The sequence below is a fragment of the Arvicola amphibius genome, chromosome 11, assembly GCF_903992535.2.
Source record: "Arvicola amphibius chromosome 11, mArvAmp1.2, whole genome shotgun sequence".
Classification (NCBI taxonomy): domain Eukaryota; kingdom Metazoa; phylum Chordata; class Mammalia; order Rodentia; family Cricetidae; genus Arvicola; species Arvicola amphibius.
In genome coordinates, this window is record NC_052057.2 from 34467237 (window position 1) to 34477892 (window position 10656).

A 10656-nucleotide genomic window follows, 5' to 3' on the forward strand; every position below is an offset into this window, starting at 1 on the left:
GGTGAGAATCTCTGCGCCATCATGCCCAAAGGCCCAACAACCATCAAGCCAGCAGAGCACTGTATAAAATCTCTGACACCATGTGTGGTGAGTTGAATGTAATTGGCCCCCAAGAAACTCACAGGAAGTGACGCAATTAGGAGGTGTGGCTTTGTTGGCATAGGTACGGCCTTGTTAGAGGAAGTGTGTCATTGTGAGAGTGGGCTTTGAGGTTTCCTATGCTCGGTATATTGCCTGGTCCACTTCCTATTTCCTGCAAGACTAGGACTCTCAGCTACTTCTCCAGCACCACGCTAGCATGCATACCGCCATGTTACCCGCCATGATGATAATGAACTGAACCTCTGAACTCCAAACCACCACCTCAATTGAATGTTTATATCATAAGAGTTGCTACACTCCTCACTGCAATAGAAACCCTAACTAAGACACCATGAATCAAAATAAATCCTTCCTCCTTTAAATTCCAGGTATTCACCACAAAACTTTTAGGAGAAAATCTAATGCACCAACTAAATCATAAATCCTTAAAGACTGCTAATTGGTATTATTCCTTGTTGATTCTTCAGAATTCCTCACAGAACACACAACAGCTAGGGGTGCACGATATTAAGTAAATTAAAGCTTTAAGCACACAAGCCACCTAATTCTCCATTCTTGTATTTTCCAAAATGCATTCTGATTTAATTTCCTGTCCTATGTATGTCAGGAACTTTTTCCAGTAGATCTTATCACTGCACAAGTCTCAGCTCCCGTGACATACTGCTCACTGAAACTGAGAGATCAGCACAGGGATTTTACATGTCAATCAAGTACCTTGGTTAATGTAAGCTCTGCCCTGCAGAAAATCAACTTCCACATGCAAGTAAATGCAGACTTTTGAATGCTCAGAAACAGAGGCCACACCTCGGAGCTATGGCAAATTACTCACTTAAAGCTCTCCTGAGAAGTCTTTTGTGGGCACGTCAGAAGCTGGATTCATTAATTCAGCAAATATCTAATAATCGCCAGCAAATGCCAACCTTTGTTCTAAGCTTTGAGGATAGAGCAGGGCACAAGACGGACAATCACAAACTCATATTCTACTAAGAACTAATAAACAGATGAGAAATATGTAAAAAATGTTCAAGGAGTACTAATTGCTACCAAGAAAAATTAAGCATGGGAAAATATAAAGTAAGGGGAATAGAAATGGGAGTTCCATAGACATAAGGAAAAGGATTCTCTGAGAAGTGATATTTGTGCTGAGACTTGAGTTGAGACCAAGTTAGCCATGAGAAACCTAGGGTAGAGAATTCCGGGGCTATTTAAAAAAAATGCAAAGTCTGTGAGACAGGAATGGGCCTTGAGTATTCAAAGAAAGGAGTTTAAAAGCAACAAGAGAGAAAGGATAAAACAGGTAGGCTATGAAAAGAAGTTTGAATTTTATTCTACTTGAAAAGAAGAGATGCTAACAAGGTAAAATCAGGGACGTGATAGAGGAGTGGTTCTCAACCTATGGGTTGCGATCTGTTTGGGATTCGTAGATTCTTACAGGGGTTGCATATCAGATATCCTGTATATCAGATATTTACATTCCAATTCATAACAGTAGCAAAATTACCATTATGAAGTAGCAACAAAAAAATAATTTGGGGGTTGGGGGGTCACCACAATGGGAGAAACTGCCTTAAAGTATCACAGCGTTAGGTAGGTTGAGAACCACCGTAATAGAATCTGACTGACATTGTTATTAAAGAGCTAATAATGGAGAATGAGTTCTACAAAGGCGAGAATGGAAGCTGAAAGGGCAGGCAGGAGGGTATTATCACTGTTCAAGTGGAAAGTACTGCTGGATTCTCCTAGAACAGCAGCGATGGATAAGATCTAGTCAGTCAGATTTAAACAACATCCGGGAGACCCTTAGAACTTGATGTTTGTGTAGCTGCTTTTTTCTGTCACTGTGATGCCATGCCTGCCTAAGACAACTTAAGAAAGAATCTTCTTGACTCATAGTTTGAAGGGATACAGGCCCTCTCAGCAGGGTAGGCATGGTAACAGGAGCATCTTGTAGATGTGTCAGCAGATGTGAGGCTGCTTGCTCACACATGGGCAGATCAGGACATAGAGATGGGACAGGAAATGAGATTAGGCTATAAACTTCAAGGCCTGACTCCCCAGTAACCCACTTTCCCTTCAGCCCCACACCATCTCTTAAAGGATCCACAATCTCCCAGAATGGCACTACTAGCTAGGGACCAAGTTCTGAAACAAGGGGCTAAATCATAGCCCAAACCATAACCACGGAGTTGGCAGAAACAGAAAAATAAAAAATAAAAATAAAAAAAACCACAATATTATGGTCTTTTGTCTCTTCTAATCAAAATTCTATAACCATGTGAACTTCCATTCACTGGGACAAGGTAAAGCATTTCAGAATTTCTGGCAGTGCACGACAATATGTGAACTGTCTGCATCAATTTATTCAAGAGGATTCCAAGAACAGTTTATTTTGCTTAAACTGTGACTCTTGGCTTCTGGTTATTTTTTTTCCACTTTAAAAAAAGTGCTTATTTTCTAGAGACCCAGGTGTTTATAAAATAAAGTTGTACCCATTTGAAAATATTAGATCTCCAACTGTGAGAACATCTTATGCCTTTTCTTGGGTCTGTTTTCCTCCTGTTGGGATATCATGGCCAACTTTAATAGGATAATTTTGACTTCGCCTTACATTTTATTTTGTCATGTTTGGTTATCTCTTAGGAGTCTGTTCTTTTCTAATGAGAGACAGAAAGAAATGGGTCCAAAAAGGAAGGGAGGTGGGAGAAACTGGGAGTAGAGAGAGGGGAAAATATAATTAGGATATATTATATGAGAAAAGAATCTATTTTCAATAAAAGAAAAAATAAATAAAAGATTAGAAATCCATAAACACACTAGTTCTGTCAAATCACTTCTTTAGTTTGCTTTATAACATTTTTTATATGATGGCCATATTTTGTTTTAGGATGGCCTAGGCAAGTAACTTATACTACAAGAAGAATCTGGATAAGCCTGTATTCCTTAGGGTCAACTCTTACACATATTTTATGTGCATGGGTAGTGCACATACATGCGGTGTCCACAGGGGACAGGTGAGGATGTTGAATGCTCTAGAGCCTGAGTTAAAGGCAGTTGTGGTTTGCCCTCCATGAGTGCTGAGAATGGAACTCCATCCTCTGAAAGAGCAGCAAGCACTCTTAACCATTGGCCACGTCTCCAGCTCCTGAAATCAACTCTTAATAAAAAGTCATTCACCTTTGTGAAACCTTGGCCACAATGAAACTTGAAGAAATGTTTAAAGTCATAGAGACTTTCTTTGTTCTGAACTAACACTTCTGGTTGTATGTATTCAGTAAGAGTCCTTTGGAAAATAACACTGAAAATAAATATAATATAAATACTAGAGACAAAGGCAGTAATGAAATATTTTCATGCCTAAACTAATTTGAGAAAAGCTACATCCTGGGAGCACCTCACTTAACTTGTAAGTGTCTCAGCTGTAAGAGTCTCCTATTCACAGAAATTGTTTTCTCCTTTCATAACCTCAGGGAAGCGCTGTATGAATCTTGTAACTTCCAGGAGCTTCCTGAATCTTCTCTCTTCCAGGAGCGAATGCTTAGAAAAAAAGACAGCTACACATGGTAAACTCGTATTTCCTCTTTCCTTACCTTATGGATATCTATTAAGAGGAAAGCACTGTGCAAAAAAAAAAAATGGAAAATTCTGATCTGCATTGTAGTTATTATATACTGTGAAGCAGACAGGATCTATATATTGTCTAATGTCATTTTCTTAACTATTTCTAATGATGTCAAAGAATGTGCACAGAACAAAAGGAACCGTGGAAGAGGCAGGGCTCTACTTCATCCAAACAGCAAACTCCCAGCCGGTGTCATGCTCCACATACCTACCTCAGAGTTCAAGCATGCAAGATTTGTGAGCAGCATCCTGGAAATTACTCATCTGTGGCAAGACTCACACATTCACTATTTAGGAAGGTCCCAGTGCCAAACCTCATACCCTCAGTCTCAGCAGCTTACTCTATATGATGTAAAGAATGTAAAAATAATCATAGATTTCCATCCCAATAGATCAATGTTGATGAAAAAGGCATGCAAGTTAGTGTTTTATAACACATACTAACCTTGAACTACTGGAGAAATACTTCTGGCGAAATATAACTTTATCTAGGCATGGTAGTACACACCCATGCACTGGGGAAACCAAGGCAGGCAGATCACCACTTGAAAGCCAGTCTGGGCTACAGAGCCAGACCATGAATCAAAACCTAATTATTGAATACATTAAATCTACATTCATTTCCTAACCCAAACAAAGCTGTTTGATTTTGTTTGCTGGTTATCTTTTGTTAACTTAAGACAAACAGGAGTCTCCATAACTGAGGGAATGCCTCTATCAAAAAGGCCACGTCTGTGTAGCATTTCCTTGCTTGCTGATTGATGCGGAAGGACTCAGCCCTCTGTGGGTGGTGCCATTCATGGGCAGGTAGTCCTGGAAGACATAAGAAAGGTAGGTGGATGATTTAGGGAAGAAGCTGATAAACAACTTCCTCCATGATTCCTGCCTCTTTGGTTTGGGTTCCTGCCCTGACATCTCTCAACAATCGACTGATCAGTATGTATAAGCCAAATAAATCCTTTTCTCTCCAAGTCGGTTTTGGAAATATTTTTATCACAGCAATAGATAAGAAGTAGGACAACCATTTATTACCTTATTATTCATCCCTACCATTTGTGTCGTGAGTTTTCTACTATAAATAACACATTTAGTAAAAATCATTTATTTACTTTTGAAGTCCTGAATTGGTCATTAATACTATTTCTTCTTTTATATTCTAGCAAAAATTATATTTGTCTATAGATAGCTGAACTGGGGTGGTAAGAACTTTAAATCACTAAAAGACATTTCCAATAAAAATTCTTTTTGGTAATTATAAAAATGCACAGTGCAGGGGCTGGAGAGATGGCTCAGTGGTTCAAAGCACTGGCTACTCTTCCAGAGGACACAGGTTAAATTCCCAGCAACCACACAACAGTTTACAACTGTCTGTAATTACTGTTCCAGGGGATCTGACACCCTCACACAGATATACATGTGGGCAAAACACCAATATATATAAAATACAAATAATTTTTAAAAGGTACAGTATAAATATGATTTTAATATGCTATAACTGTAATAATAACTCAAAAAGAAAAAACCTTTTAAATTAAAATCTTTTATTGTAAAAAAATGGTAAATGATAAAATATATTCAAACAGAAAGTTCTTTGAGGAAACCGAAATACAAATTCAAAAAGACAAAATAATCGTGTAAAATTTCTGACAGTGATGTACTAAATTTCTAAGGGGTTTATATTTTATCAAGTACAGTTTTAAGTGCTTGTGGTGGTTTGAATGAGAATGGCTCCCATATGCTCATGTTTGAACACTTGGTCTCCCGCTGGTGGAACTGTTTGGAAAACATTAGGCTGTATGGCCTGGTTGGAGGAGGTGTGTCTTGCTGCTTTATCACAGCTACAGAAAAGTAACTAATACAATAACACTTCTTGTTTGGGTTTGTTTCTTAAGACAGGGCCTCTACCTCCTAAACGTTATAATTACAGCAGTGGTGGACCACACCTGGCTCTATAATCCTTGTTTTATATTAATTGTTAAATATTCGCGTTTGTTATACCAAAAACTTAATTGTTTTCAAAGACTTAGGACAAAGAAATGTCATTTACCAATTTAAAATGTACTTATGAGAGTCAGGCATGGTGGTATACAGCCTGAAATTCCAGTACGTAATATATTAAAACAGAAAGATTGTAGAGTCAGTGCAAGCCTGGGTTGAGACCTGTCTTTTAAAACATTATTTCAGGGAGTGTATCAACAAAGAAGTAACCATTGCCTTACCCCTTCTAGTGTATCCACTGCGATCAACTTGGGATATAACTCACTTGGAGAAGTCCGCAGTCAATTGGGATAGCCCTGTTTCTGCTTCTATAACCTTTACCTTTTTGTAGAAGCTTCTAGTACCAACGATAAAGTGTAACTTTTTTCCCAGGAGACCCTTAATAGGTCAGAAATCAGCTTGTGCCCAAAGTTCTATCTAGTTAGTTCATAACCTGTTCTGTTACCATCTCAAATTATGCTCTACCTTGCTGATAATCTTTCTAGAAGAAAATCCAAAATTTAGGTAATTCAAAATCCGTCTCCGGTTTGACTTACACCTCTCTCAATATGAAGTTTTCAGGGAGAAAAAAGGAGATCAGATTGCTTTATTCTAAATAACAGTTCAAAGTAATCAGTGTCAACTTGTGTTAAAGTCCAAAATTACATGTACAACATTGAACTCTCTGACCACTGTGACTTAAAGTTCAAACATCAGGTCTCGTTGGTCTCTGGAAGTGAACTTAGCTCCCAAACCAGAAGCTTCCCTTTGTCCAGGGATCCTACTAAGTTTACAGGGATGTCCCCCAGCAGGAGCAATCCTTATCAAACTTGAGATATGAAATAGTCAAAAAAGAATGTAGGTTTCTGACTCCAATGAGGAAGGAGAAAGGAGAGGATGATGGTGGGTTGCATAAGTACCAAGTTCACTCATCTGAAAATTCTCTGGCATACTGTAGAGGACCAACTTTCTTCCTCCATATATCAGGAATTGTCTTCAGCAATAAAGTGTTTCCCCTAAGACAGGAAAGAATTACAAGAGACAGACTCTTTTCTTTAAGAAATAAGGTTTATTTTTATAAATAATTATTTATTAGGCATCATGGTAGAAATTTGTGAGAGTCGGATGCTGCCAGCCACATACGCCAGGCCTTAGATTGCTTTATCGATGCTCTACCCAGCAAAGTTAGTAACACCACCTCAAGGACCTGTGAGTTGAAACACAGCACTGTATTTCTCATCCGTATGATGCCGTGTGTTCTGCTTCATCCAGATGCTGGGCTCTGAATGATGAAATCAGCCATCATTTGAAACATCACCGGAGACTGTCACCCCTCCTCACCGGTACTTGTTTTCTTATGTTAATATTCGGCTAGACCTATGACTGTTTTCACCAACAGAAATGTGTTGTTTCCAACTGCAGATTTGGAAAGACCTAGAAGTTTTGTTCTTTTGCTTTCCAAGTCCTGAGTCAGCAGGCTACCCTTCTGGAGAAGCCATGTGAAGAGGCTCTGGAGACAACAGGAGAGAAAAACTCAGCTACAAAGCAGGATGAGACTCCCAATCACTTCTGCCCGGAACCTCATGAGAAACCTCAAAGCAAAATTAGACAATTGCCCCATGAGCTTCAACCCACAAAACCATGGGAGAAAACAAAAGCTGCCCTGTTTAACATTACTAAGTGGTAAACACAGGACAATAGGTAACGAAAACATTTTGTCATCCTCTAGCAAGACAGAGACCGGGCAAGGTACACAGGTATTCTAAGCTTCGCTTTGGAAGTGACACAAATAAATTTGGGGGGTAGGGGTGAACACAGTATGTTCATCTCCTGTGGAGAAGTGTGTCAGAGGTACACCTCCAAGAGATAACTGGTAAATCAGGAAGTACAAACAGTGCTATGTGGGGCCAGCCATGATAAGCTAAGTATGGACAGGTCATCCAAAGGAAGTTCTTTATTTCCAACCATTTAGATAAATTTAATAAGAGGTCTGAGTCTCAGTTGTTTACCCTGAAGCAATACCTGGTAGCAGGAAAAAAACACAAACTGAAATTACCCGACCACTGCCCAGGAGCAGACCATTCAAAGGAATGCCTAACATTCCAACCACTGTAGATAGAATCACCTGCCAGCAACCTCACCAGGACACCCCTAGACAAATGTCAGCCAATCAGGGGTCCTGAACCTCAGAGACCCCCCTCACCCCCACCTTTACTACTATAAAAAACAAATTCTAATTGAGCTCGGGGCTCTCCGGTTATTTCAATACGTTGGACATGCGGAGAGACCAAGTTTGCAAATTTGATTAAATAAAGGCTTTTTGCTTTTACATATGGGACTCAGTTTCCTTGTTGGCTTTTGCAGGGACTTTGCAGATTTGGGTAACATGCCAAGGAACCAAAGTTAGAGTACGGGTAGAGCCAATGGTGGTGGCCTGAGCTTTTAATCCCTGAGGCAGAAGGATCTCTTTGAGTTCAAGGCCAGCCTGGTCTATCTACACAAAGAAACCCTGTCTTGAAATTTAAAAAAAAAAAAAAAAAAAAAAAAAGTAGAGAATGTTGAAGACAGGAGTTTGTAAATGACCTCTAAACAAGGGAAGGGAAGGGGGAGGAGGAAGAATCAGAAAAAGACTATCAAGAATGCACAAGGAGGAATCTTGAAATTCAACCGGATGCTCCTACCTTCTGCTGAGCGTGAGCCCATCAACTCCCAACTCTCCCCTCCTTGTGGTCCCATGCCAGCAGGAAACAGCCAGACAGGAACCGGCATCCATATATCCAAAGAATGTGTAATGTTCAGGTGGAAGTTCCATCCCAAGCCCCCTCCCCTGGAGTTGCCTCAGTCCAGACTCTGCCTCTAAGAAAGCCTGCCAAAGGATGACCCCTCCACAGGGTATTTAAACTGCCCCCCAGAGAACAAACACATAGTTTTCCATTCTTCCTTTCTCATCTTCTCTAGGGACTGGAAAGCCATCCGGGAGTATTTGTATCCATTAAACCTGGGCTTTTCCTAATTTTGTTTGATTTGGTCTGATTTGGATGATTGGGCTTATTGGGATGCAAAAACTTTTCAATAACCTGATACAAATCTAAAATCCCAGCAGTAGGGAGGATGGGACAGGAAAATCAAGAGTTGGAGGCCAATCTTAGGTACATACATAATGAGTTTGAGTGCAGTCTCAGCCTCACAGTGAGATCTTGCCTCAAAACAACACATCAGTCAAGAATAAAAAGCCAAAATGGGTGATATAGGAAAGAGATTCAGATACATTCAAAGAAAGAAATCAGTCACAAGCCTCAGACAGAGGGAGAGAAAAGGAAAGTAATATTGGACAGGCGAAAATTCAAGGACACTCAATGAAAAAGCAGTGTGAGCTGAGCTGGAGTGGGTAATGAAGACAGCAACTGTGGACCATGGAACAAACTAGTATAGGGGGAAAAAATAGATCATCTTAAGAGAGGACATATCACAGATTAGTTTATCTAGAAAAAGAAGAGCAGACCACTTAGGGATATGTGGAAATTTCTAAATGCAGTTTTTCTGAATTGCTGAGTTCCCAATCCTGGCCCAAGACTGATGTTGATCAAAGGAAATTAACATATACCACGATGAGTCCCTTCACGTTGCAATGAAGTTAGGAAATCACAAGTGGAAAATTACTGCAGTATTCAAAGCAGGAATATCAAACTGGAAGAGATTACTATGACAGGGCAAAAAAAGGAAGATTTCTTTTAGACCAGTTGAGGCTTACCTTAAGGGTCCCCTCCAGTGGGATGGGGTTTCAGATGTGAACTCAAAACATTTATTTTAGAAAGGGCATAAAATTTTCTGCTTCACTAGACAATATTAGCCACTCAACAACCCCCACCCATGTATAGGGTAACAGAATACAATGCTTTCAATTCCTCTCTTCTAAACCAATTAAGCAAAACTAAACATCCCATAATCAGCCCCAAAGTTAAGCCAGGACACCTTTGACAGTCAGTACTAACTTTCTAGGGAGCAAGTATGCAGTAGAGGAAGAGTGTTTTCCATGTCATAATGCCTGGCTGGGGTGACTGACTGTGTCCCATGTCCAGTACAGCCTTTCATAAGATCGCCCCAAAGCCATGGAAGGAAAAGCAATCAGACTGTCAGTTAATGCTTTAGAGGTAGCTAGTGACCCAGTTCTGAATGTAAGATATGAATGGCCTCCTACGAAGCCTCTGGGGTCCTTTCTTCTTACTGTCGTTTCAACTGTGCAGACACGAGACTGTAACCACCATTTCTTTCCCAAAACCAGTTTCTTTCCACCTACAGCTTTCTATCACTGACCTATTTTCTGTTACCAAGTCCCCACAGCAACTGTGACTTCTAACCCCTAACTTTACAGTGACTACTGAGATTGGCCAGTGACAAAGTGACTTTAATCCTGTTCTCTCAGTGTAAAGATTATATGGTCACTTATTTTCAATCAGATAGCCCTGACTCCAAGAAAAAAAAAAGTTCTCAGACAGGGACTGGCTAACAATGGCTTATAGGCTGTTTTTGTACCTACTTAGGGGCTGAAACTGACTTTAATGTTACGAAGTGATTTAAAAATCAAAAAGATGGGCAGGGGAAATGTAGCTCGGTTGGCTACAAGTGCTTGTTGGCGTGCGCAGGACGTAGGATCAGGAGTTCGTGGTCATCCTCATCTACGTATCAAGTATGAGAGAACCTGTCTCACAAAAACAAGGGATGCATTTCATGGCAAGGGAAATTAAAATTAAGTGTCTCTAAGTACAGTTTTAATCGGTACACGGCCACACTCATTCACTTAAGCTTTAACTATGACTTGAGAAGTTGGGACAGAGGCCTTAAGGTCCATAGCACCCAAATATATAATTCATTACAGAAAGCTGTTCTCAACCCCCACACTGACGCCACCATTAGACTCTTAGCTACAGCTTCAGCAGCATAATTGATTTCCCATTCCCA